Source organism: Malaclemys terrapin, chromosome 5 (genome assembly GCF_027887155.1).
Source record: "Malaclemys terrapin pileata isolate rMalTer1 chromosome 5, rMalTer1.hap1, whole genome shotgun sequence".
Taxonomy (NCBI): domain Eukaryota; kingdom Metazoa; phylum Chordata; order Testudines; family Emydidae; genus Malaclemys; species Malaclemys terrapin.
In genome coordinates, this window is record NC_071509.1 from 70,931,206 (window position 1) to 70,958,651 (window position 27,446).

General features: G+C 38.5%; 1 protein-coding gene and 1 pseudogene across 1 annotated transcript in view; both read right to left on the reverse strand.

Annotated features, from left to right (window-relative positions):
• GALNTL6 (polypeptide N-acetylgalactosaminyltransferase like 6) overlaps positions 1–27,446 on the reverse strand; it is a 911,072-nt gene that overhangs the window by 355,380 nt on the left and 528,246 nt on the right. The window lies entirely within an intron of this gene.
• LOC128838764 (U2 spliceosomal RNA) lies at positions 25,851–26,055 on the reverse strand (annotated as a pseudogene).

Below are 27,446 nucleotides of genomic sequence, written 5' to 3' on the forward strand. Positions count from 1 at the left end.
CTCTGGGTCCCTTGGGCAGTACTGCCTGTGGGACCTGTACTCTACAGTGCTCCTTGGCTATGGCTCTGCATGGTCTCCTGATGGCACTGTGAGAACGACAGCCATCCCATGCACTGCAGACTTGGGTTGTAGTCATGGCATCCTTACTGACTGGCTTGCTAGGGACATCACAGTGTAAAGCAGGGGGCTGTCCAGCCTTAAAATCCCTGCTCTGAAGGGAGTGGGACAAGAGTCCCTGCCCAGAAACAGGTAATGGCTAGAGACCTGACTGGGCACTCCTGGACTAAACCATGTTGGGGGAGGAGGGAATACAGGTGCAGTTACCATGAAATTGTGACAACCCTGATTTTGAAAGGTACTTAGTGAGGCACAGGCACCCATCCACACTCTGCACCCTCCAGGATCAGCACCTACTACTTTCCTTCACATCTCATAACGAAACATAAATCACAAATACCATATGTGATTCACTGTTAACAATGAAAACTTTAGAGAATGAGGAAATAGATACTTGCTGTATATAATGGAATTTACTGGGGGGTGGGAGGGGCTGGGAAGAAGGAAGTGCTTTTTAAAAAGTGGGATTCCAGTAGTATCATTCACATCATAGCAGGGATATAACATACTGTTAAGACTAAAAATTTTATCCTGGATGCTTATTAGATGAATAGTCCTTACTGAATCCAGTGCCATACCATAAGTAATAACTCCTCACACGAGTAAGGGGTTCCAGAATCAGACACTACCATTTTAAAATGGTACTCAGCCTAGCCCATAATTTTTGCAGGCACAATCTTTCCTGTCTTTAACTGTGCCCACAATCAACTGCAGGCAAAAATGATAGGATTTAATCACAATCAGGTAAATACTATCATTTGTTCCCGCAATCAATTGCAGTTGCAAAATTAGAGGCACTCTTTCAAAATCAGACCATTTTAATGGTCTGTGATTGACATAACCAGGGCCCAGGTGTGATTTATCATAAGGCTGCTTGGGAAATGTGAAAGATGTACATTTTCTAGACTGTAATATTAATATTTTTCTTTTAAAAAATAGTTTTGGACTACCAAAACTGGGTTGGACAGATATATGAACACATTGGATATAACAAGGTAAAATCTTATTAGATATCTATAAGTATTTACTTGTAGTTAATATAATTTTCTTATTCCTACAGATAACAGATGGCAATTGCTGACAATTCAGCACTCATAGCCAATCATGCTCATTATACAAACACTTTCAGCAAAAATCTTGGGACTTATGTAAAACTAAATTAAATTTAAAAAGCAATTAGATGATAGCCATACAGAAATGGGTATATTAGTTTCTGCTACAAAAGTGCTAACTAAAGTCTCAAGCCATAAAATCCATATCTGGGCTCAGGTTTGTATTTCAATTCCCAGATCTCCAAAGATCAGGGTAGTTCATAAATGAAGCTTTGGTTCAGCCCAATTCTGGGAAAAACTTTAATTGTGAAATTTGGATATGAACTCAGTTCTGGATTTCAGACGCCCTCACAGTTCAGCCTTTGGTGCCAACTGGATCCTTTTTCACTTTATACCTGATAAAATGAAAGAATTGACTCCTTTTCCAAACGTCTTGTTGATTGCTGATTGCTGACTGCTAACTAGCTCAGCTCTAATGGTCTGGATTTCTGACTACACTGACAGAAAGGGATCAATCTAACACCTTTAGACTTTTGATGAGTTTTATCACATCATTTTTGATGTGTGAGTAAACTGGAAAAATAAATGAAAAAGTTGTTGGGTAAACCACTCAAATGCTGCTCTGCTTGGGAACCCATTGACATTACTTGCTTTAGAGGGTCTGAAATATGTTCAATGGCTTGTTTTAACCAATAATCCCCATTCAGTTCACCAGTTTGCCCTCCATCATAACTCCTAAGGGAGAGCTCACAAGATGGTTTTAGTGGGTCTTGACTAAAAAAATTTTTTCCAAAATGTTTTTGCAGGTTTTATTTAGAAGTTCAAATTAAATTTGGAGATGGCAATTATAGTTTTCTCCTATTTACACACATGCACACTGTAAAGAACACAGGCCGTCTCTGGTGTGAGTGACTTTGTTTGACCAAATGAATAACAGAAGTGAGTATTGCTGAGAGATACTTAAAGATACTTTTTAATTGTAGGCAAAGTGTTACTAGCATAAAGGCTATATACTTGTCCTAGCCATTACCCCACATCTTAATTATGACATTGGGAAAATATCCTAACTCATGGTCATGAGAACGTGTGGAAACATGTGAATGCATACCCTTGAATAAGTCATGAATGTTTAAACAATCAAAACTTATCACATGACTACTGCTGTTCTGTTTTCAAGAGACATCTATTTGCAGTTAGTAATGAATTGGGTTACAACATATACAGCCTAGCCTGGAAACTTTGATGCAACTCCAAGACCAAAGTGTCAAGTCATTGGTCTCTGATGACCTACACCGACATGCTGGGACCCCTACCTGGACAAGAGTATGCCTGAGACGGAGCAGAGGAATTACTGATCTCCAAAACAGATGCCAAGCATGTGGAGAAAAAGAGGGTGGGGGGCTCTCTTGCACCAACAAGATACCAGAAGCTGTATCCTGTTCTGTTCCCTAGACTGGCCACATGGTGGAGAAGTGAAGAGCTCTGACACTGATTAAGTCGAGCCAGAGGTGTAACCAAGAGAGAGGTAAAGCTCAAAATCCCAGTGCATACGAAAATGCAGATCATGTCTTATCAAAGATACTGGTCAATATCAATTTAAAGCCAAACTCGGACCAATCATGTGAGTTGGAGACATTAAAAAGAAGGTGGTCTGAAGAACCTTCTGTAGAGCAATTTGAGGATGCTCAAATCGCTCCAAAACCACTAATGTGTTTGTGCATGTATGTATCTGTGTGTGTGTGTGTTACTAACTGTTCCCCAAAGTACACACTAAACCTGTAAGTCTGTTTATTGAAACAATGAGGGATCCCTGGGTTAAATCAATGACATGTTAAAGCTTTTCTAAGGCTGGAGTTTAATAAATCATTTTGTGTTTTTGCCAGACTATCAGAGACCTATAGGCATTGTGTAACATGGGAAGAGAAATATATTAGACAAACCAAGTTTAATAGAACACTGGTCTACAATTTTTGAGAAGTCATCTGCTTCGGAGATAAAATGTGCTATTTATTATGTATTTTGATGTGCTGAATTCAAATATGACAATTAAAACAACTGGCTACTGTTTCTAAGATATTTAAGTTTTTACATTTTATGTCTATGTATATTATGTAAATAATAGAGTTTTAATCATAAATTGTAAACCTAGGTCTTTTCATGTGTTTATGGTTCCTTTACATGATAATATTTCACCTGTCCTATTTATGTAACACTTTAAAAATCAGCAAAAGGGTTATATAAATAAAATTTATTATGAAACAAAAGGCAAAAACCTATTCTGTACATAGTTTAGTCTTCTTTAGTGTCTACTCGGCGCTTCTTGGCTTGTCTCTTGTATTCATTAAATGGAGCATCTCTTGTCACTGTCCAGCAACAGTCTGCAAGCATTGATGGGCTCCATTTGCCCTGATAGCGTTTCTCCATTGTTGCAATGTCCTGGTGAAATCGCTCGCCATGCTCGTCACTCACTGCTCCGCAGTTCGGTGGAAAAAAATCTAGATGAGAGTGCAAAAAATGTATCTTTAGTGACATGTTGCAACCGAGGCTTTTGTATGCCTTGAGGAGGTTTTCCACCAACAACCTGTAGCTGTCTGCCTTGTTGTTTCCAAGAAAATTTATTGCCACTAACTGGAAGGCTTTCCATGCCGCGTCTTTTCCTTGCCATGCAGTGCATGGTCAAATGCATCATCTCGAAGTTCACGAATCTGAGGACCAAGAAAGACACCTTCCTTTATCCTAGCTTCACTTAACCTTGGAAATTTTCCACGGAGGTACTTGAAAGCTGCTTGTGTTTTGTCAATGGTCTTGACAAAGTTCTTCATCAGACCCAGCTTGATGTGTAAGGGTGGTAACAAAATCTTCCTTGATTCAACAAGTGGTGGATGCTAAAACTTTTCCTCCCAGGCTCCAATGACTGTCGGAGTGGCCAATCTTTCTTGATGTAGTGGGAATCTCTTGCACGACTATCCCATTCGTAGAAAAAACAGCAGTACTTTGTGTATCCAGTCTGCAGACCAAGCAAGAGAGCAACAACCTTCAAATCGCCACCAAGCTGCCACTGATGTTGGTCATAGTTTATACACCTCAAAAGTTGTTTCACGTTGTCATAGGTTTCCTTCATATGGATTGCATGACCAACTGGAATTGATGGCAAAACATTGCCATTATGCAGTAAAACAGCTTTAAGACTCGTCTTCGATGAATCAATGAACAGTCTCCACTCATCTGGATCGTGAACGATGTTGAGGGCTGCCATCACACCATCGATGTTGTTGCAGGCTACAAGGTCACCTTCTATGAAGAAGAATGGGACAAGATCCTTTTGACGGTCACGGAACATGGAAACCCTAACATCACCTGCCAGGAGATTCCACTGCTGTAGTCTGGAGCCCAACAGCTCTGCCTTACTCTTGGGTAGTTCCAAATCCCTGATAAGGTCATTCAGTTCCCCTTGTGTTATGAGGTGTGGTTCAGAGGAGGAGGATGGGAGAAAATGTGGGTCCTGTGACATTGATGGTTCAGGACCAGAAGTTTCATCCTCTTCCTCTTCCTCGTCTGACTCAAGTGAGAATGATTGATTCTGGTGCATCAGGAACCAGCAGTCCTTCTCCGTGGGGTACTGGGCATATAGCTGATGGAATGTTTGGATAATGCACCGTCCACTTTTTCTTCTTTGACACACCTTTCCCAACTGGAGGCACCATGCAGAAGTAACAATTGCTGGTATGATCTGTTGGCTTTCTCCAAATCATTGGCACTGCAAAAGGCATAGATTTCCTTTTCCTGTTCAACCACTGGCGAAGATTTGTTGCGCAAGTGTTGCAGCATATGTGTGGGGCCCACATCTTGTCCTGATCTCCAATTTTGCAGCCAAAATAAAGGGGATAGGCTTTCTTAACCATCGTGGTTATACTGCACTTTTGTGATGCAAAAGTCACTTCACCACAAACATAGCAGAAGTTATCTGCACTGTTGACAAAAGTACGAGGCACCTCTGCTCACTTTGTCTAAACAGAAATGTGTCCCTTTGCAAAAATCAAACACTGACAAATAAGAGCACGACACTGTATGATTTCTAGAGCTGATATAGGACAATTTGTTCAGCAGAGTGATGTAAGCTTCGTTATGATTGCATCATCCATGACTTCTAGGAATAACATGATGCAATTCATATCATGTATGATGCAATACCAGCTTCAGATTGCATCATTCATTGTTTTGCCTAAAAAGCAAGTACTGTCCAAACCCAGTCATAGATTTATTCATAGATCCAGTCAAAGATGTATTTTAGTCATTTCTGGTTTAAATTGAGATCCCTTCCCTTTATAACTCACTCATCCTCTGCCATTCCCAAGTCAAGGGTCGTATAGACTGACCCAATAGCATATCTTGAAAACTAGAGCCAATCAACAATTTTAACCATAATTTTCATTCTCAGTGACCCAGAATTAGTAAAGTTTGACTACATTTATTTCAGAAGCATTTTGGCTGTAGAGCAGTGTAATCTTTATGGTCAGCCAAGCTTAATGGGAGAGATGTAGCCAAAAGGAAGCTACCAGGAAAGCATTGTTCTTCCTTAAAATCAAGGTGAAGTAACAACTGCTGCTTTCAGCAAATTGAGTTAAATTAAATCTAACAATTTGATTGTGTTCCAGCTGCAATATCAAACTGACCATTGTAATGTATTTCTTGTAAATTAAGTCAGGAGAACTAAGTTCACCTTGCTAGTAAAATATTTCACTGAAACTTATGTTTGTTTTATAATTGCCAGCCTAATCTTTTAATTTTATACAATACACACTGAACTGGTTCATTTTCTAAATATTCAACGCAGACAAAGTTACCTATATTGGAGAAAAGATATAATCCTTTACAGTAATTCCTGAGTCCATTCTATATTTCAGTAATTTAAAATACAGCCCTATTATTCCAACAATGCACATAAACATATACATACATGTCTAAGAAACAGTATCAGCTAAAGTTATTTTGGATGCTGATTTTCATTTATTTAGCTATCTAATACACCTCTGGCATGGTTTATTCTCCATTGTCTAAAAGCCAAATGTTCAGTATTGCCTGAAATGTAAAATGGTGGAAAAGCTTTTACCTTTTCAATTTTGATAAATTGACTTTTTACTGATTTTGAATCCAATGGTTCTTCAGCAATTGAAGCCATCAGATCCTAAATGATGATGTATGTTTAAGTAATGCACCATGAAGCTTTGGCCTGAAGTAGTTCTCTAAAATTCTTCAACAGGCTCCTGCCAAGTTTTGATAAGACACTAAATAAGTATTGCTAGGTAAAAGCCTTGCTCATTAAACCCTAATGCTGTGGATTTTGAAGTGGAATTTCATTTTTTTTAAATGACCAATATGGCTTTTGGAATCTTTGTTGTACATTTTCCCTTCCAAGGAAATAATACACAATGTTTTCAAAGTGTGTGTAAAGCTAAACACTGCATTGTCAAAAGAGCATCTCTGTGCCATGGCTGCAGGTAGAACTCCTGAACATTTTTCTAATGGGCATCTGACTCAAGAGTGAAGGTTTTTCAAAGTAGCTGAAAGTCTTACTTCCTAATAGGCTGCTCTCTCTTCACAGCTGCTCTAATATCTTCATTAGACTCAGTGTATCGATTAAGTCGGAAAAGTTTAAAATTATAACCTGCCATCCGGGTGGCAATTTAAAGATTTGTGTGCATAGAATCCAATGGGGATGACAGCATAAAATGCCTCTTTTATTACAATGTCACAGTATTGCCAATGCCAAATATTTGAAAATCATGAGCTAGGCCTAAAAACTCATGTATTAAACTTGATGAGATTTTTATAAATATCAGAAATTTGGAAGTCTTTTCCTTGGCATCCTGGTTTCTGAACTTTTTGGGTATATTCATGTTATGTTTACACATTATTCTCTGCAACCATCAAGGCTAGAAGCTTACTTTTTTAAAATGAAAGCTGAGTTTCTCATGAATAACTTGACTCCAGGAGCTGCGGCGTTAAGAAAAAATACCCAACATCTACATACTCAGTATTTTTTAAACACTGAGGTCATGAATATAATTCTTTTCTCAGGGAGTGGGGGGATGGTATGGGGTATGATAAGGTGAACTTAGTAATGGCTTGAATCAAACAGTTGCAATGAAATAGTGTTGTGAATTAAGAGTCTATTGCTGTCTCCTAATATATGTAGAAGTCACTCATGTGCATGGAAATTAAATGTGTGCCTAGAGAAAACAGAACCCACTAAGACTTTAAAAAGGCATTGCTAGATCCTTTTTTTTTTTTTTTTTTTTGCTAAAAAGCACAGGGGAAAAAACAACAGTTTAGCAACTGAATACTGGAGGAAGAGAGGAGAGAACACAACAACGTTATTTAAATTTGCTTTCTTTTCCATCAAGAAATACCTAGAAGTAGTATTTTTCTATTTTGGAATTATCAGGATCATCAAACTTATCAATGTTTTGAACTACCACTTGCATGAAATTTTCTCTATTGACGGATACATTTGCTCATGAAGAAATCCATATCCTGCAATTTTAGATAAGTATGAAATCTCACAACCTCACTGTTCACTTTTGTTTCCAGATCATTAATAAATACATTAAACAACATGGGACTTACTTATTACTGAACCTTGAGGCACCTCAATGTTAACCTTTTGCCACGATGAAAATCGACATAAAATCCCATCTATTTTCTTCCTCCTAGCCAATTTTTGATCTAAGAGAGTAAGTTCCCCCGCACCCTATGAAAACTTAACTTCTTTAGTAGCTTCTTGTGCTAGACTTTGTAAAGGCCTTTCAGAACTCTACATAAATTATGCAAACTGGTTTTCTTTTATCTTCGTTCAGTAACTGATCTTGCATACCCTTATGCTTTAAGTATATCATTGCGAGTAGCCTTATTGATTTCAGTAGATAAGTTAAGCATGTGGGTATTTGCAGGATTGTATCAGCATAGGGATCTAGTTTTTTGATTGGCTCTTAATAATCATAATAAGAATTAGTGTTCTAATCACTTCCTTTTTAACTTCAAGTTTTTATTCAGATTGAAATCAGAGCCTAATGTTTTTAGCATCAAAACAACAAAAACAAAACTTTCAACTATACATTATGTTCATGCAAAAACTTCAGAATTCCAGAAAGGTTAAATACCACTCTCTCTTTCTCTCAAAAATAAACAAATATATATGTTGTTACCCAGAGCAACATATATGAGTGAAACAAGCCACTTGTTCCTTACAGACTTTTTTTCACTATATATAAAAACAATACAATTTTTGTATAAGCTATTCACATACACTAAGTGAACCTTAACTACCAACAGCGAACTTTGCACTTTTGCCTACTGATCCCCACTTTTGATACCAGATGCTGTAGTAATGCGTGTGGTTTCATTAATGAAGACAGTTACCTAATTCTATATTTGATGTTGAAAGTTAAGCTGCATTAGTAGTAAGTGTGAAAAACTTATCTAAAACAGGCAAGATATTTCAAGGGAAATAATATATACCAAATGAGAAAAACCTAGTTAATCAACTTTTTGGAATAAGAGGCAATGTACCTTAAATTGAGCTGTACAAGAAATGATAGTTATGCTCGAAGACAGAGGTTTTCAATCTGTTGTCTGCGGACCACCAGTGGTCCACGAGCTCCATTCAGATGGTCTGCGGATAGTTCCCTGTAAGGTGCGTGCCTGGGCAGCCACACACAAGAGAATGAAGGGCCACCCACCTAGTGGAGCCGCAAAGGCGTGGCTCCAATAATTAGGTGCCTGGACCTGGAGAAGATGCACATGTAAGGTGAGGTGGTGGGTTTGGGGGGGAATAGGAGGTAGGTGATAGGGGAAGTGGGGGCAGAAGAGGGGGTGGGAGGAATTTGGGATGTGGAGGGCTATGGTGGCCAGAGACAGAGGTGACGTTCCCCAGTTCCACGGCTGGGGCTGCCGGGGAGAGACAGCCCTCCTTCCCAGCGTCAGCTCTGTGGCTGCTGTGGCAGGGGAGAGACCCCTCTCCTTCCCAGCCCCAGCTCAGGGGCTGCTGTGGTATGGGAGAGAGGGCACATCCATCACATTAGAAAGGTAAGACTACCAATATTAAAAAAAAAAAAAAAAAGAGTTGTGTGCTTTTATTTGTAGAAAAAAAAGTTAATAATAAAATTTTTTATATAGTGCTTTTATCCAAAACACTTTACACTAGTTAGTTAACGGTACAAACAACATTTGGAAAGATCATTAAGTGGTCTGCTGAGACCTTCAGCAATTTTCAATTGGTCCACGAAAAAAAAAAAAGTTTGAGAACCACCACTCTAAGAAACATAACTTGTGGGAAAATATCTGAAGGGCTATACAAACATTAACACTTTTAAATTTAACAGATGCTCATGAAGGTAGCTCAAGATGTTTCAGATAATTTTTAAAAGGACAATGTCAAGCTGACAGAGCCAATATTTAGCCTACTCTAAATATAACATCATTAAAAACTTTGCGTGGGCCCGAAAAATCTATCATCCCTTCTAAGAGCTGCAATGATTACAGATTTACTGTATTAGATAAGGCCATTTTTCCAACCTGTCCTGTTACTTGCTTTCCTCACTGTCCAAAGCAATCTGATTCTAGAGAGGAAGATTAAAAATACACAATGCGTCTATTCAACGTGCAATGCTTTACATGGGAGAACAAATCTCTCTGGATCTTTGCAGTAATCAGCTTATACCCTGAAGTGGGATTTTTAATTTACCCTTTCCATTACCTTGGTTTGCATAGCTTTGAACATTATTAATGCCAAATACTATGGCTAATTTTATGACTATGACTTCTTGTGGTACTGATGCCAACTATGCTGCTGTTGGGCTTATCACTAATAAGTTTAATGACTAGATTTGTTTGCAATGTATTAATCAGAGCAAAGAAATACACAACACTTCACTCAACCCTGCCTGCTCCCTAAGAGAAAATTTATATTTGAATAACTTATTTCTCCAATTGTGTGGCAGTATAAGATTGAAAAATTACTGATACTGGGGTAATTTCAGGCTAACCAGCAGCTGGCTAGAATATTGCCAGCGAAGGTCCAGTTCTGGGCAGTGATGAGCACCTCACTACCTCCCACTAACTTTGCTGGAACTGTGTGCACTAAGTGCTTTGTAGGGTTGGGTCTTTAGTAAGTATCTAATTCTGTCAACACTTAAACCTCTTTTTCACACTCTCGGGGTTTTTAGCCTGTGGGCCAACAGCTCTATACAGATGAATAATTTGTACATAAGGCCCTAATCAAGCAAAATGCATAAAGTTAAAGCATGTGCATAGTCCCATTTAAGTCAAGGGGAAGTGACAACAGTCTGCAATGCCTACAAGTCATGCCTACAATCATACAAAATCCACAAGCTTACAAAATTAATTCTGACAAGCCTAAATTCTATTAAAATTGGGGATGGGAAAACCCACTGGTGCTTTGGGCTTTGCAAAACCTATGATTTCTGAAACTTTTTAAAAAAATGTGTTTTGAATTTTACAAAATAATTCCTACCTTTAATTTAAACCCTTGGTTTCGGAGGAAAAATTTAATGAAAAACAAATAGAAAATCATGTTTTCCTTTAAAAAGAATGGAGTAACTTAAGGGCAGGAAATGTTTTGTAAAACTCTAAAGGCTCAGCAAAACCCCAAACTATATATTCTAAACATTTAACTGAATTAATTAGAAACTTGTTCTATGCAAATAATAGAGCTTCATGCTTGAAATGAACTCTTTCTTAGGTTTCTTTTGTGGACCTAACAGAGAATAAAATAAACTTACAAAAATGTACAGGATTCTTATTTTGCCAGAAACAATGTAAACTCAAAACCTCAAAAAATTCAATTTATCATAATCGAGAATCCACCTAAATGAAAACTGCCTAGCAATTAATTGTGATTACACAATCCTTTTATAGAGGAGAATATTTGTATGTACAAATACTGAAAAATAGAACAATTGTATTTTAAAAATGATGCTATACACAATTATTGCTTTCCAGAGCACTTCTCAATTCATGAGTGACATTTGAATAGAAATATCAGAAAGCAGATAAGTCTCCCTCAAGTTAGTTAGATGCTATGGTTTGCTGAATGGAGAAGGCAATGGAAGACATTTGTACAACTTGCTAGCTATCCATTTGAATTAAGCAACTAAGAATGGACTGCTGCACATGAAAATTATTTCATTCATGTCTGAGGACAGTAGCACATAAGACACAAGAAAGCACTGATCTCCCCTAGCTTTTCAGGATTTAAATGTCAAGCATAGTAATTTGTTCTCCATTACCATTTGCAAAGAGTTTTTGAATAAATTTCTTTATTAAATACTTCATCAGTTAATGTTTATCTGTTTATTTGCTTAAATATATTTATGTTGAGAAATTCCATATCAAAGATATCTATTCTAAAGATTCTTCACAGCACATCCCAACATTCTGACCGTCCTTTCTATATTTTGTTGGCTTGCAAAACACAGAAAATATGGGGACGCTGGGCTGCAATTATTATAGCTATGTCTACACTACAGGGCCTACGCAAGCATAGCCTTCAATGTAGATGCAGTTCAGGTGTGCCACAGAAGGAGTTCTGCTGGTGCATGAACACCACTTCCCTGAATGACATTAGCTACATTGACAGAAGCACACTTCTGTCAGCATAGTTGTGTCCACACTGGAGGGTTTTGTTGGCAGGGTGTGTACGTTTTTTTTTTATTTCACAGCCCTGACTGAAAAAAGCTCTGTCAGTATAAATTTTTAAGTATAGACCAAGCCTATGAAATACTGGTGAGAAGTGAGCTGGAGAAACATAATATCTGCTTGCAGTGAATGACCAAATGATTTTGTTTTTAATTTTGAGAAACGGAATGGTAGATAGACATCCACCTTCTGATGCTAAAAACTAAAGCCTCTAGCAAGCATTAAAGCATACACTTTCACTGAATTGGGGCAAAAATATATTCCTAAATTACCTGCACAAAATATTTAATTCCATATGAAAAGCAGGTAATTGCATGTTAATTTGAAATTTCCATTCATGCAAGTGCATCTTTCATGCATAACAGTATGTGTTTTCATGCTAAACTGAGGGATGCAATTATGAAAAAACAGTCCCCAAATGTGTACGTCTTCAGAGTTCATGAACATAGTGGCACTGTCAAGTTGTGCAGCAAATTTAAGAACTCCAGCCAGAGTAGTAAATGTTCTACTAAATAAATTGTTCGGTATCTTCTGAGATATTTGTCTGCTGCTGTGTATGTATCTGGGGAAACAATTAAAAAAGAAAACTGACAAATGTTGTCAAAAGAATACTCATGGAACAGATACTATGATAAGTGCAAAGCCCTTATCAACACATCTGTTATTTGAAGATTTCACTCACCAACAACTTCAAAGATGATCACTGGGTTTTTTTGGTTATAAAAAGCAGCTTTTGTTTCTTCTATTTGAATCAAACATACTTTAAAGTATTTCAGAGAAAATTTTAAAGCAGAAACCCATTGCCAAAATATTGTAAACAGCAGCCACCACCAGGTATCACCACAGTCTTCTAAGGTCTTGGAGTGGGAGCCAACAGTCAGCCTTGGGAAGACAAGCTGTGTTGTTAGTTTTCATTACACAAGGTTCTCTGTAGAGGCAGTGCTCGCTGGACAGTTTGATCTGTGTTTTGGTCTCTGATTAGAGTCAATTCCTTGCTTTGTGGGAATCAGAACTGGAAGGGACCTCGAGAGGTCATCTAGTCCAGTCCCCTGCACTCATGGCAGGATTAAGTATTATCTGACTATGCCTGACAGGTGTTTATCTAACCTGCTCTTAAAAATCTCCAATGATGGAAATTCCACAACTTCCCTAGGCAATTTATTCCAGTGCTTAAACACCCTGACAGGAAGTTTTTCCTAATGTTCAGCCTAAACTGCCCTTGCTGCATTTTAAGCCCATTGCTTCTTGTCCTATCCTCAGATAAAGAGAAATATGTTTCTCCCTACTCCTTGTAGCAACCTTTTATGGACTTGAAAACGTATTATATACCCTCTCAATCTTCTCTTCTCCAGACTAAACAAATCCAATGTTTTTCAATGTTCCCTCATAGGTCATGTTTTCTAGACCTTTAATCATTTTTGTTGCTCTTCTTTGGACTTCCTCCAAGTTGTCCACATCTTTCCTGAAACGTGGGGGCCCAGACCAGGACACAATACTCCAGCTGAGGCCTTATCAGCGTGGAGTAGATTGGAAGAATTACTTCTCATGTCTTGCTTACAACACTCCTGCTAATATATCCCAAAATGCTGTTTGCTTTTTTAGCAACAGTTACACTGTTGACATATATTTAGCTGTAATCCACTATGACCCCCATTTCCCATTCTGCAGTACTCCTTCCTAGGCAATCATTTCCCATTTTCTTTGTGTGCGCAACTGATTGTTCCTTCCTAAGTGGTGTACTGTGTATTAGTCCTTATTGTATTTTATCCTATGGGGCACTGGTGTTAGGCTGAGACTCCTGAATGAACGGATGCCCTACGAGCTCTTTGACCATCTTCATTTCAGGGCTGGTTTTGTGTGTGAATAAAACAAGTTACATGTAGAATATACCTAGACTCTGCATCACTGATTTTTAACTCAGCTGGGAAGCCAACCTTCCAGATACCCACCACCCTTTGACAGAGGCAATGCTGATGTTGAAATAGAACACTGGTGTCAGAAGGAGCAACAGAAGCAAAACATAGTATAAAGTATTTCAGACAATTTAGAAGCAGAATTCCATTGGCAAAACATTATAAACATTCAGCTGCCCAGTTTTTAAAACATGAAATGATGTAAAACTTTCTAATCAAGTAAATTAAAACACTATGGAAATTTGCAGGCACACTTTTAAGCATAAGTGCATTCCTAATCATTAATGTAATTTTTAGTACCTTTTCAAATCATTACAGCATTGGTCATAGGTGTGGTAAAAGGGTTTACATATTTTTTTCTTTAAAAAAAAAATCACCAGTTGTACAGTACTTAAGCATACAATCCTCCCCACCCTCAAATGGACTGGTAGGTTACTGTTGGGTAAAACTGCGCTGTTGTGCCATGAAGGAACATATGTAGAATATAACAGCTTACAACTGAAGGTTTGAGGATGCTATTAGTTTTTGCAAGATGTACTGTACTTTATGTTCTTCGGAAGGAAACTGACTTTTTTTTAAAATGACGTATATAAAGAGTCTTGTTGCTGATGACTTACCGTCAAGCTTGTCTATGATGATCCATCTGATGGGAATGTTCATAAAATGTAGCTTCCCTTCATAAGGGAAATCTCTCTTATGATATTCAAAATCTCTTTCAAACTAAAATCAAAATTACATACTGATTTGTTTAAGAGAAATGGGCATTACTTAAGTAATAATTCATAATTCAAAGTATAGCAGCATTGTTAGTGTCATTATATATTAAAAAGTTGCTGATGCTTCATGGAAAAATTTGGAAAAAATCATCATGTTTAGGAAAACAAGTTATACTTAGAATATACCCAGACTCTGTGTCATATTTTGTGAATTTCTTCATTGACCTTTATTACTTTTGGTAAGGAATTATGTATCCTAATTGGGGCCTCTGAATATGGGATTTTTGCATGAAAACAAAATCTGATTTTTACAAACAGTTGAACTCTTATGAACTGTTTCTGCTCCTGTTTTTTATTCCGCACATGAAGTAAAATTATTTTCATGTTGTCATTTCCATAGCAACTACTTGTAAAGTCAAAGAAGATTATTTTTTCAGGTGGGGAATAAAGAGAAGAAGATAAACTCTTACCAGTACAGATCTCCTGCATCTGATTTTACCCTTGGCAGCTTTAATCTACCTAGCACAGGTAAGAATAGTAGTCACAGTGGCACTCAAACTAACTGCCAGGGACCCTGGATCCACACTCAGGTTGCTAGCCCATGCTGAAGCCCCTGCTACCATATCTTCATTACTATTGTTGCACAATGTTTTAGATTGCTAGCTATTTCAAAGAAAGCATGGTTATGCCAAGGGACGGCTCTATGTTTTTTGCTGCCCCAAACACAGCAGTCAGGCAGCCTTCGGCGGCATGCCTGCAGGCGGTCAGCAGTCACGTGGATTCGGCCGCGTTTCTGTGGGTGATCTGCCAGTCCCGTGCCTTCAGCATACCTTCCGCCGAATTGCCACCGAAACCGTGGGACCGGTGGACCTCCCGCAGGCACGCCGCCGAAGACCGCCTGACTGCCACCCTCCCAGTGACCGGGAGGCCGCCCCCTGTGGCTTGCCGCCCCAGGCACGCTCTTGCTGCGCTGGTGCCTGGAGCCACCCCTGGTTATGCCCAATAGTGCTAAAAATCATACCCTCACTTTGTAGTAAAGACATACCCTTGAGCTGGAGGTATAATTTCCGGCTTGGTTAGATGTTTATGCGCTAGCTCAATAGTTAAAAACAGAACCGCAGTCTTGGATGGGCTAACTGCCCCAAATTTAATGGTTTTTATCTTTATCTAATTTGTGTGTTATTCTTTCATTCCAACATCAATGCATCACCTGCACCTAAAATGTAATTACTAAACATTTAGCTTCCTGGCATTACCAGCACATTGTCATATACTGATGAGCTAATCCCTTCTCTAAACAGTCAAAATGTATAATGCAAGCATATCTTAGACAAACGTTAAACAAAGTAAAGGCAGACCAATTGGTGCAGAAAGTAGTCAGATGATCAGGCAGGTTGGCTAGCACCAATCAGCTTTGTCGCTGCATTTTTTGTTGAACATGACCTTGCCTTTTACTTTTTCCTTGAAACTGAGATCGCATCCCTATCTTAGCATATAGTCTTGTCAGAATACAAAGTGCAGATGATCTGTATCTCAATCAAATTTGCATGTCATGAATACATGTATAGAAATGTTCCAAATCTGAGGACTGATGTCATTTTTATGTTTTTAATAACCATAATTCAATTTTATTGGATTATTCATTTGGAAGGAAACTAATTAACTTTAAATGTAGTGTGTCTTTGAAAAAAATGTGTTTTATAGGTTGGGAAGGATATGAGGATATGATCCAGAGCTCTAAGTCATTATGGGGTAGTGAAGAATTTAATGCAAGTGAAGAGACATGGCAGCAATGGTAAATTAAATTCTGTATTTATTCTGATCACACACATTGGAGAGATCCTAAGGGGGCTACCTAACAGTCTCTTGTACGACTTTAACCCTGTTTTGGAAGGACAGGCATAGTATGTCCAGGTTAAATCTTTACTCCTTCTTGGAGGACTTAGAATGAAGAATGAGGACTTCATCAAATAGCATATGTTGTAAACTGTGGACTAATATTTAGAGACTAAGTATGCTGGTACTAGAAAGTACCTGTTGCATGCATGCATATATGATTACAATGACTATCATCATTTCAGTTACTCTAGTATTAGAGGCCTCACATGGGGATCAGGGCCCTGTTCTGCTACGAACTACGTGGGGCAACAGCCCATTTCGAAAGATGATGGTGCAAGCACCAAAGAAATTCAGTTACTATGTATCATGCTGCAGCATCACGAGTGGTTAAAAAATCCAATTCTTTAGCAAGAGTCCTTGCCACAGATAATGCTGGCATAAAGTGCAGGACAGATGAAGTTGGTGCATTACTAGTGCTTAAGGCTTGCTGCATTTTTCTCTTTGCGTTCCTTTCTCTCAGCCACCGGCTCCCTGGACAGCCCTCCACTGTGGCCACATCTTCCCAGCTTGAAGTGTCAATGTTGGACATTTTTAGCTAGGAACTATAGATGTATATAATTAAAATGATTGGCAAACTGTAGATAAACATATAACTGGAGCAAGGGGGGCAGGAGGATGAGGAAACCAGTAAAACAATCCCATTTAGATAAATAATAGTGTCAAAACAATAAACTGAATAAGGTCCTAATTCAGCAAAGCACTTAAGCATATGCTTATATTCCATGCCTACAGTACTTTGCTGGATCAGGGCCTAAATTGCTATTGGTAAAAATTACTTTTAATCTCTCTCTATATATTCTATTTGATGTTCAGGGAAATACGATATTTAATTTCAATTTATGGGAGAGATGAGATTATTTGTCAAACGAATCTGAAAAAGATGCACTGCTTTTAAAAAAAAAAGACTACAGTATCTCATCATTATAGACTTGGAAACACATTTTCGCAAGTGCACATCTCCTACTGTGGTTATTCATCAAGTGACATTTAGTTGCGATCATGTTGCTTCCAAAGTCCTTGTCTTACACATTCAGGTACTTGGATTTATTGTTTCTATGTCCAGGCTAACAGGCAATATTGTGGGTGAAATAACAATGACTAAACATTATTCTACATGTAAGGAGATGTGATGTTGATACAACTAGATACGGTTGACAACAAGTCAATGATGGGAGGGTGTGCAACTGCTGAAGAAAATTCTAATTTTAACATTAAAGTTTCAAATGTTCCACTAAAATCATTGTAGAATCACTATCTGAGGAAAAAAAGTGGAGCTGGAATAACTCATAACCACAAGGGTGTGCAGGCTTGTGTTTTAGTGGCTATGTTCTTGATTAGAAATGTCCAGATTCTCTCAAAGGATTCAAAAGGAGATGCTTGAGAGTTCATGAAGGGCCAGCTACAGCATTTTGGAGAGGAAATAATTTTTGTCCCATGTGCTTCTTAAACCCAGGATCATAACATATCCATGAGGCATGGATAAAAAGAACAGTGAGAGAGGCTGAAAGGGAAAGAATTTTGCTAACTTTTTGACTGTGTGTAACTGGAATGTCAACACAAAGTGTTTAGCAAACTTACAAAAATAGTTGGATTGTTTATTTATGAAACATGAACAACAAATAAAAAATATGTTTAATTTTAGTCCACGCCAGAAGGAACTGATGTTGCTTCTACCTTGTCTCAATTTATCCTTAACCTTGGCAATCAAATTATATGCACATTGAACTAGTAATAATATATGAATTATTTTATAGAAAGGCTCCACACTCCCTGCCAACCAACTCTCCTGCTACATATGCACTTACTATGTATTTTGAAATGTCTGTTTGTGTTGTAGCCTACTTTCTTTTCTTTTAAAAGCTTAGATGAATGAAGATCATTCTGCTAGCAAAGTATAATTTATCAATATTTTTCTGGACTAGAAGTCACAGATGATTATCACTAACTTTCCATTTCAGGGGACCTGGACTGAAATATAGATAAGGCCACAAATGGAAATAAAGCTGGAGGACAGCTGTTGCTTATCCCTAGTGGCTTTGTAGCCCATATAACCATTTCGCACAATCATGCCCAGGAGATACCTAGGGATGGAATAGTGAAGGGTTTATGCCCAAGGGGCACTGACAGAGCAGAGAAGAGAAATGTAAGCTACATTATGTTATAGATGTAAGCCTTTAAATATGGAGTGATGTGTGTTTTCACTGTACTCAAGCCCCCACCCAACCAATCATAATGTAAAAGGGGAAACTCAAAGGTATCAGCAAGTGGCTCAGAAGAAAAAAAAAATTAGCATCAGGAGGCAATAGGGATTCAGAAAGAGAGGGCAAGTGGTAATTATGTGAGAAACAGCATTTGCTTGTCGCATCTTTGGCTCTAGAGTCAGTCTGGCTCCCTTTTCATTAGCATTAAGATTTAATAGGTGTGATGTTATATGATTGAATATGACCATTTATATCATTGATATTGCCACTGTTATACAATTGCAACAGCTCTTGTACAAAATATGTCACATAAGGTATCAATGGAAAAGTTATGAATTGCTAAGTATGATTATCCTGTTTATATGCACGTATCATTTTTTGTATCAGAAGTTATAAATATTGGCCATATACAGGCATCATATATATGTGCAGTATTCCTGGGTGACACCTACTAAGTAAAATGTACATTGAGGCCAGACAGCTGTACTGATGACCCATCAAAGACACTTAGCTCTCACAATGAGCAACAGAAGAAACCCATTTCACCCAGATAGCTCTTCCTGTGGGAGTCTCAGCAAAAGTATGGGCAATGGCTACCCCCTGTGAGTGATCAAGCCATGTAAGGATATGTGATATGCTCATGTGACCCTGGACTCCATCTTGAGCCAGTAAACTTTCTACAAACTGGGATATGAGCTTTGTTTTGAGACAGTACATTTCCAGGCGCATGGCAGAGGACATAAAGGACCCCTGAGATATCTCCATTTTGCCTTTTTTCAGCCCTGATTCTCTGGACTGTGGATTTACAACTAAAAGGAGCATTTTGAACTATGGACTGAGGAACTTCCAATCTCTTGGAAGTTACCAGACATACTTTATAAGACAGCAATCTATTCCATCACTGCTAAAAACCTGATATAAGGACTTTGCAATTATTTCTATGCATTTGATCTGTTAACCATTATTAACTCTCTTCTTTTCTTTGATTATTAAACCTTTAGTTTCTAGTTACTAAAGGATTGACTTCTGCATGATTATTGGGTAAAATCTGGGCTATATATTGACCTGGCTAAGTGGCTGATGTCTTGGGATTAGAAGACCCTATAGTTGATTATATTGGTTTTCAGTAACCACACATGATATAGTCCGGTATCTGGGTGGTGAGACAAGGGCTAGAATTCCTAGGGAGACTGCATTTTTGACTTCCTGTTTACCAGTGTGGTAAGACAGAAGTTTACTGTTGTTACTTACTTGTTAGTTGTATAATATAATGAGAAAACAACCCGTTTGGGGTGAGTCTGCCCTATTTCTCAGCAGTTTGTCCTGAATTTGGCTTTCTGAGCTGTGACCCACTGAAGCATGGTGACAATGGGTGAGGGAAAAATATCTTGATTATCCACAGCAATTAAAGGTAGAATCTCCAAAATCAGTTTAACTGTCCAATTTAACATGTGTTGCCACAGCAGCTCACATGAAAAACAAGAATTATATCCTTTATTCTTTGCTGTTTGTGCCTGACATGAGTGAATCAATACTGTCCTTGCATTATTTTTGAGAATGCATTATGCTATATAGGCCAAGAATAGACAACCTACTCAAAGAAAATTCAACAGAGAATCAATAGAGAGTATATGAAATTAATTACTGATGAATGATTGGTTATAGTTAGAGCTGGGTGAAATTTTTTCAGTCAAAACTTATTTTTATTTATTTAAACCCCTCCCCGCCCCAAATGTAGATTCAGTGAGTTTGTTTCAACAGGATTTAAATGAAACATTTCAATTTCTCATTTCAAAATGCCCATTTCAAAATTTCCTTTCATCTTATTAAAAACAATAAAAATATGGTCAAAATAAAAACAAAACATTTCAGTTTTGTTGAAACAAAATGTGTTTTTCAAACCGAAAGACAATTTTCTCAACATTTTGATTCACTGAAAATTTCAAAAAAATTCATTTTGACCCCAAATATTTTTTTTGAATTGCCAGTAAACTGAAAAGTACATTATTTTTGCAGCTCTCATATATACCGTCAGCACCTTATATATACACACACTATTCCCATATTGCATCTGTCAAAAAATTAAAGATTAACAAATATGGAATTAGGGTGAATAAAAAAAATAAATAAAAAGAAGTGTAGCAATAACTCCCGTGGAATAGCACATTTAAAATTATGAATGAGAGGGCCCCACACATGGGGAGTAATTGGGCTGAATCAAAAATACTACATTTAATTAAAGTTCATTATTAATACTATGAATTATATTATGGTAGTACCTAGAGGTCCAGAGTAAGAGAGAGTAGAGTCCCTGACCCAAATAGTTTACATCCCAAACAGATAAAATGGACTAAGGATGAGACAAATACAAATATTATTATCCCCATACTTTACAAATGAGAAAAAGATTCAGAAAGATTAAGCCACTTGCCACACGTCGTACAGGAATTGTATGGAAGAGTCTGGAACTGAACCAAGGTTTCTTGAATCCTAGTCCAGTGCCATAACCACATATCCTCTCTATATTGTTCACCATTCCTCATAAATTAATCTGCTAAAAAAAAAAAAAAAAAAAAAAGTCCCCAACAGACCTAGTTTTAACCCTTTGTCCTTTCCCATGTCAGACTTGGATACTCCATTTAATGTATGCTATCCACAGTACTTCCTTGAGCCAAAATTCCAATAAATCTATGTTATGCACAACATAAAAAATCATAGCCCAGGGCAAATAAGACAACCATTTTGTATGTGTCACTAAAGGTAACACCTGATCTCCAGTTGCATACCAATGTGGAAATTCAATTATAGACTCCTTCTGATATTTATATTTAGCTCAAACTGTGCACTTGCAGTTTATGACATCAGCATTACTACCTGAATTATAGTCTTGTATTCAAATCAGAGATCACATATCACACTTGATAATAAGGGCAGATCTTACAGTGTTTGTACAAATCTCTTCACACTACAAAGAGAGGGCTTATATTCAGTTCAGCACTGTTATCAGGGCATAAATATTCAGGAATGTTGAATCAGTTCATATATCTTCATACTTTAAATATGCAGATATACATTTCATTAGTCAGTAAACTGAACCACGTCAGAACAAAATACATTTCACTTCCATTTTTCCTCTTGAAACATCTTTTTTTAATTAAATTTTTGCATTTAAGTTAGAATTATTTGCACAAGCTGAATTTGAATTTACTTCTTCTAGCCACCTTTGCTTTTTTCTGAATATTCTCATTCAGTTTAGAACACAGAAGTTATATAAGTGACTCCTTTCTTTGCTTTATAATAAAGTGTCAAACACACAAATGTTCTGGGGAGTACTACAGCCATAACAAGATTATTTGAATTTCTATGGACTTTGTTGTGTGCATGCGAACAGAAAGAATCAAAGTGTCACATCATTCCTACAAAATGACCTCTTTACAACAGAGAAGAAAATAAAATGAAAAGGAGCAAATAAAGTTCTCAACAGGCATGAATAACCATGCTAATCTTACACACAGATCAACTGGAGTGCTTCAGTGTAATTTCACTTAAGATTTATTCTGGGGCCAAAACAAGGATGGATTTTAATTAAGATCACTGATATGAGATGGTTATGAAATAATTTCCTCTGGAGAGTTCTCCAGACAAGAGATGTCTCACTGAGATTTGAAGGCTGTTTATCAAGCACATTTGTCTGTAAATCTATTGCATGCCAATAACTATAATTTCCACTGGTCATCCAGTCACAACAGGCTTCTTGTCAATTCAGATGAAACTTTGTAAGAAAAAAAATCTCTCTTTTGAGATACCTAATATTTCCAGAGGCACCTTAGGAGATAAAAGACAGCTTGCATTTTTAAACTTTCTATTTTCATCAATATACTAGAGCAATATAACCGAGAATTAATGTATACAAGAATGACAAGACTTTTTTTTATAAATATTAAATGAAACTTACAAATTTCATTACTTCAGAAATCTATGATAACTGAATCCAATTCAGAAAATTTCAGACCAACTAGAACTTTGTGGATCAGAAATTTCTCACAGGGAGTGATGTTTCTGAGCTTTGCACTCCATTATTAATGGTCTATTTTAGACTAAGAAAAAATAACAGGTAGGGAAAAACTGGTGGACATAAATGTTTTGTTGCAGTTTAGTCAACTCTTTGTACTATACTAGCTATGCGCGTTTGTGTACCACTCCACTCCACTAAACAGAATGTCAGACTCTTTAAGTGTCACCATGTAGTGACTGGCCTACAGAGAATGTATGGACCTAATACTACTAACAACCAATATTCCTTGACCTCAAAAGGCGTCTTTTTGGGGGGCTGGAGTTGCTGGGTTTTATCTCCACTTCTGCATATTAGTAGTTTCAGTAGTGTTCATGGTAATTTGTGGGTATAGCTTTTGTACAACCTCCCTCCAGCCAATCAGATAGTACTCAAACAGCAGAGGCATTAGCAAGTGATAAGGAAAAGAGATCAGGTGGGGATAATGCCAGAGAAAATATACCGGAATCACAAAAGCACAAGAAAAGTTGTGTTACTAGGTGCCAGATCATAACCCATGTTCCATTGTATTGTTCTGTAACTACAGAGGTCTACACAGAGCTGAATTGGGTGGGACAGTCCTGAAATGCAGAATGACTCTGGGACAGTATTTGTCCTGGAGTTCCTGTGGTGCTCCTCTGCGCCTGCCTGGGGCTCAGGGGTGGGGCCAGCCTCTTCCGGGTGGGCAGGGTGAAGTGGGCCTTAGCCCCTCTTGCCACAAGGCCCTCCTCCAGCTCTTCCTGTTTCCTCTGAGCCCCCACCCCCTGGGCAGGACAGAAGCCAGAGTCAGGCAGTAGTAAGAGCCACTCAGGCAGCCCAGGCCACTGTGGGGAGCTCAACCCTAGCCCCTCCACCTGCCCTAGGCAGTGTGCCCCAGGGGACAGGGACACGGGTGCTCCTAGGCACCCTGGCCTGGTGTGGCCAAGGGGCAGAGCTTTGGGGAAGAGAAGGAGCAGAGACAGGGCCCTGCATGTGTCCCACTTTTGCCGTCTAAATAGGTGGTCACCTTAACACAACCTGAGGGGGGGAAATTCTGTGTTCCATGACTGCCTACCTTTTCCCATCTCTCCAGAGTCAGACATATACTTGCAGGGCGAGCTGAGAGCTGGAGGACAAGTTGGGCCATATATCTAAACAACTGTTTGCTGAGTTGTACAGGGACAGCAGGTTATCAGTGCCACATGTTGTGGATTTTCCATCCATTAAAATCTTTAAATGAAATTGGATGTATTTCTAAATGATATGCTGTAGCTCAGCCAGAAGTTATGGGCTAGATGCAGGGATTGCTTGGTGAAGGGCTATGGTTTGTGCAATCCAAGAGGTCAAATGAGGTCCCTTCTAGCCTTATAATCTTTGAATCTCCCCCACTAAAACCAGTAAAATATTATATGTTGTTTTCTTCAACTATAGAAGACCCTTTCCAACCCCTCTCTCCTCCAGGAATATAATTCAGTGCCTATGCAGAGAGAGTGGGAGCAGGCATGGTTGAGAGATGCTTAGAGAGCAGTGCACTTGCATGGGATCTCTGCTTGCTCAGGCTTCTTTGAGAGTCCAGACTATGAGTTCATACTTCTGGGAGCTTAGTTTATCCACGACAGGAGGAGGAAACGGTGAGTTGACTCTCACCCAATTCTACTGATCATAGACCAGGGGTCGGCAACATTTCAGAAGTGTTGTGCCGAGTCTTCATTTATTCACTCTAATTTGAGTGAATATTAACTCTAAATGCCAGTCATACATTTGAACGTTTTTAGAAGGTCTCTAAGTCTATAATATATAACTAAACTATTATTGTATGTAAAGTAAATAAGGTTTTTAAAATGTTTAAGAAGCTTCATTTAAAATTAAATTAAACTGCAGAGCCCCCCCGGACCAGTGGCCAGGACCTGGGCAGTGTGAGTGCCACTAAAAATCAGCTTGCATGCCGCCTTCAGCACATGTGCCATAGGTTGCCGACCCCGTCATAGACATTTTAAATCTGACGCTTAAACCTTTCAGTCATCTCCCCTCTCCTGATAAACCAGTCTAGTACTAAGATTATTGTATTTATTAAATAAAGAAAAAGTGTAAAATATACTATTCTGTCATTTGGGGCTCTGAGCAATTTTTCTGCCTTTCTATTGTTGCACTACTTGTCTCCCTTCAATTCATGTGGCTTGCTTCCAGTGATATTCTCCCTATTTCTATTTTCTTTGGCTTCAGACCTTGCACACAGTTAAATCTTGCACAGTACTTATACTAGAATCAGTGCCATAAATGTTCCAAATAAACGAAAAGCCATGGTCCCTGCCTTAAAAATCCCACAATCTAATACATGGTGGACATAATACAGTTGAGTAATTTCGTGCATGAAGGTTCTCTAGAAGAAATGCATGTTAAGGAAAGATCTACTGGTGGGAAGGGAGAGAGACCAGTTGGTGGATGTGAAAGAGGAGGCTGTTCTAAGTATAAGGTTTGGGGTGGTGGGGAGAGGGAGATTAAAGGGACATAGTGACAACATGCAGTAAGAGGCTAATATTTATTATTGTATTGCAGTAGCTCCTACAGTCCCCGGCTCCTTTGTGCTAGGTGATATACACATGTAACTAAAACATGATACATGCCCTGGAGAGTTTATAATTAAGAATAAGATGGGACACAACAGATGAATTAAAAAAAAGCAAAACAGAAACATAAGATACCAGGGAGAGGAGTATAATCAGCATGATAGGCAGGAGTCACAACGCACCAAAAATTGCTGAGCATTTAGTAGTCAACCAAGAGAAGTGAGTTTTAAAGGAGGACAAAGTAGTGAATTTGTGGATTTTTATACCAAAATCCTTTATTAAGCCATTTTCATTAGCAAAAAAGACAAAATATTTGTCTGGCCCAGGTGTGTAGCATTGCTCAAAAATCTGTTTTATTTTCCTCTCTGTGACTGGGTGCTGGGCAAGAAATGCTTAATCAGCCCCCCGCCACACCCGTTCCAATGAAGAGGAGTAGATTGGAGCTGGCTGAATAGGCCTGTGCCTGCCTGGCAACTAGAACAGCTACCAGCCTAATCAGCCAGGAGCTATAAAAGGGCAGGGGGGCAGGGTAAAAGGAGAGGCCAGAGGCTGAGAGGGACTAGTGGCTCTGGTTTTCTGCTTGTGAAGCCTGGCTCCAAAATCCTGTATATAGATAGTAAGGTGATGGTGGGAAATAGATCCAGTAACTCCTCACTTAACGTTGTAGTTATGTTCCTGAAAAATGTGACTTTAAGCAAAACAATGTTAAGCGAATCCAATTTCCCCATAAGAATTAATGTAAATGGGGGGGAGGGCGTTAGGTTCAAATAAAGGATATATCAGATATTAAACTGATAAGAACAGATACTACACTTGACCAGAGCTCAGAGAGCCGAGAAGTGATCCAGGGAAATTTTTTTTGCTAGACAAAAGGCATTATACATTTAAAACAAGCAATTTAATACAGGTATTAAACAGGCTGGCAGCCCCCCATCAGCTCCCCTACGTGCCACCACAGCGCCTCCCGCGAGGCTGCGCGCAGCATCCTTGCTCCTCCCCCCATCCTCCTGAATGCCGCAAGACAGCCGATTGCCACAGGCAGGGGGAACAGGGGGAAGGTGCTGATCCGCGGGGTCCACCGGTGGGCGGGAGGCGCTGGGATGAGGTGTAGGGGAGCTGATAGGAGGGCTGTCAGTCATGGACAAAGCAGGTGGCCAAACGACATTATAGGAGAGCATGTTTGTTATGTCCCTTCTCCATTACAGAAGAAACAACGTTAAGCAAGAGGTTGTTAATTGGGGACTTACTGTATAAATAAAATACACTGGTGATTGCATCAATCTGAGGCATCCCTGACTGGTTTGTAAGGGCAGTAGGGGCCCAGCTGCACCTCGCTAGACTCTTCAAGGTGATTCTTACAATACATCTTGCTTCGTGGCCAGGTACAGGTGTCTCCTTTACTTTTGCTATTCAAATATCCCTTCTCGGTACATAAATATAAAAAAGTATCATGATAGACACATTTGTCAGCACTGTCAAAACAGATGACTGTTCTGTAGCAGAGATGGTATTTGCAGCAATATGCAGGATTCCTCTCTAAAAACGTTGATTTGGCACCTATTGGAAATGGGCCACATGCCATCTTCACAGAGAAGTACAAGTGTACACCACCAAATTATCATGTTACATACCAGTTGTGAGTCAAGAACAGGATTCTTAAGTGAGAACATGCACGTGCTGTCAAATTTCTATTTATACACTTCTGGTTAAAGCAATCTGCCACTGCTAATTCTGCTCGGAGCCAAATTAACCTTCCAGGTGTGAAAAGTTAATTCTGTAGAGACACAAAGGAATATTTTACCTTATTTCAGTTACAAATAATGATGTATGGAGAAGGAACAAGAATTATATTATCCTTAGCAGTGCTGTAAAGAGTTCCTTTGTCCTCAAAGTGAGCTGCAAATAAATGTTATTTGTAAAATGGGGAAAATGAGGCAGATAGTAAGTGACTTTTCAAAACCACTGAGGGAATACACTTTGAGGATAGGAGCTAGAAAGGAGGAGTTTTTAACTCCCACTTCTGTGCTCATAATATACAAACTATCTTTCTCTCATTCTATATCGTGGATGGTTGTGGTTGCTAAAATTAGAGATGCCAGGTTCCATTGCAACACCTTGTGGCATGCATGTATATGTACGGTTGCAGAAAAAATGGAATTAAGCTTAATTGATTTTTACCTTAAAAGTAATAGCTCAGATTATCAGAGTTTAGTCATGCCATTAGGTGTTGAAAAT